The sequence below is a fragment of the Nothoprocta perdicaria genome, unplaced genomic scaffold (assembly GCF_003342845.1).
Source record: "Nothoprocta perdicaria isolate Ctin4 unplaced genomic scaffold, notPer1 scaffold_243, whole genome shotgun sequence".
NCBI lineage: Eukaryota > Metazoa > Chordata > Aves > Tinamiformes > Tinamidae > Nothoprocta > Nothoprocta perdicaria.
Window position 1 is genome coordinate 651,724 of NW_020455470.1, and position 2,169 is coordinate 653,892.

A 2,169-nucleotide genomic window follows, 5' to 3' on the forward strand; every position below is an offset into this window, starting at 1 on the left:
GCGGGGCCGGCGGCACCGGCACCGGCACTGCCCGCGGCACCGGCTACCGGCACCGGCACTGCCCGCGGCACCGGCTACCGGCACCGGCACTGCCTGCGGCACCGGCTACCGGCACCGGCACTGCCTGCGGCACCGGCTACCGGCTCCCGGGACCGGCACTGCCGGCGGCACCGGCACCGGCACTGCCCCCGGCACCGGCTGCCGGCACCGGCTACCGGGACCGGCACTGCCCCCGGGACCGGCACTGCCCCCGGGACCGGCTACCGGCACTGCCACTGTCACCGACCCGCGGCTGCCGCACACTCGCCCCGCTGCCTCCCCATAATATATGCAGCGCCCGCAGCCAATCCCAGAAGCCGGCGGCCTCCCCGCGCGCTCCCATTGGCGCTGCGGGGCCCGGATCGGCGCCGCCATTGGCTAGGGAGCGGTGGGGCGGCGCGAGGCCGCGGGGGGCGCGGGCGCGCGTGGAGCGGAGCGCGAGGGGACGGGACAGGACGGGACGGGACGGGGGTCCCGGGGCGGCGGCGGGTCCCGGTGCTGGGGCCGCCGCGCGGGGGCAGGTGGCTGCCGTGTGGCACCCCCGGGCACGCGCACCCCGCACAGCTGCACCCCGCCGTGGGGCTGCCACACCTGTGCACTGACCCCCTGCCGTGGGGGTGTGCACACCTGCACACCTACACCCCACTATGGGATAGTGCACACCCTGCACACCTGCACCCTGCATTGGAGTGTGCACACTCCGCACATCAACACTCTGCCATGGAGGTGTGCACACCCTGCACACATACACCCTGCCATGGTGGGGTGCATACCCCACACATCTACACCCTGCCATGGGGGTGTGCATACCCTGCACACATACACCCTGCCGTGGCGGGGTGCGCACCCCGCACATGCAGCGTGGCTGGAGGTGTCCCCCGTGCCGGGCCCGTCTGTGAACGCAGCCAGCGACGTTGCCTCTGGGTTGCATTTCTAGCCGTTTGCCCTGCGCTATCCCGTGGGCGCTTCCCCAGCTCCGCCGCGCACAAGGGCCCCGGAAGGGCTTGGAGAGGGATCGCGGTTCTGCAAAATGAGGCAGTGAGCGATGAATGAGGTTCAGGACGCCCAAGCCAAATGTCCAAAGTTTCTAGCAGGTCACGTTACGCTGCAGATTGGGAACACCAGGGGAACACCAGATTTACCTCTCTGCTCCTTGGTAACTCATTTTTAGATACTGTATTTATTTGCCTTGCCATTTGAAGAAGTCCTTCGCTTTCTCCTGCCCCAAATATTAGAGGGATGTCACTCCCTGGGGATGTGATTGGTCTCCAGGCTCAGCTGCTGAGGCTTTCCAGGCCTGCTCCCAGAGCTGCTTCCCACCGGGTGACTCATGGGATGCTGCCAGAGGGGAGCGGTGCTGGATTACAGCCCACACTTTCCCTGCTATTCACCTCGTGCAAGCATCATCGACGCTTTACGGAGGGGCTCAGGGCTTGGCTCTGATTTTTAATGCGTCTGGAGCCTGAGCCTGGCGGCTGCTGTTCAGTGTGGGCTCGAGTTACCTGCAGAAATGCTGCTGCTCGGTGCGCGCCCCACGCAGCCACGAGCACTGCTGCGAGTCAGGAAGGAGAGCAGAGCGGTCCTGGTGCACGCGGCTTTGCTTTCAGCTCCCTGTGCGCTGGTCCTGCTGTGCAGCAAGGGCGGGAGGTGCCCGGAGCCGCGGTGTGTGCGGCTATTTGGTGGTCTCTAAAAAAAAAAAAAAAAAAAAAATATAAGAGAGAAAGGAAAAAAGAAAGATAAAATGCATTGGACATGAAAACCGTATGCCAAGCTGAAGCTGGCCCTGATCCTCCAAATGTGTGTTATATATACATATAAATATATGCACTTTCTGTATCTACTTCTGTATGTATATATTTATGTATCAGTATATGCGTGTGTTTATATAAATGTTATGTATCTCACACACACTTGTGTATTCCTTACATGTCATATTTCATACGCAGCGCACCCGTAGCCGTCCCTCACAAGCAGCAGGCAGGTGCCTCGGGGGTCCCCGGGGGCTGCTCGGCGCGGGAAGCGCCGGGGGGCGGCGAGGGGCGCCCAGCGGCGGGGCGCTCCGGAGCCCGGTTCCGAGAGGCGCCGGACCGAGCCGAGCCGAGCCGAGCCGCGCCGCAGCGAGGGGTGGGG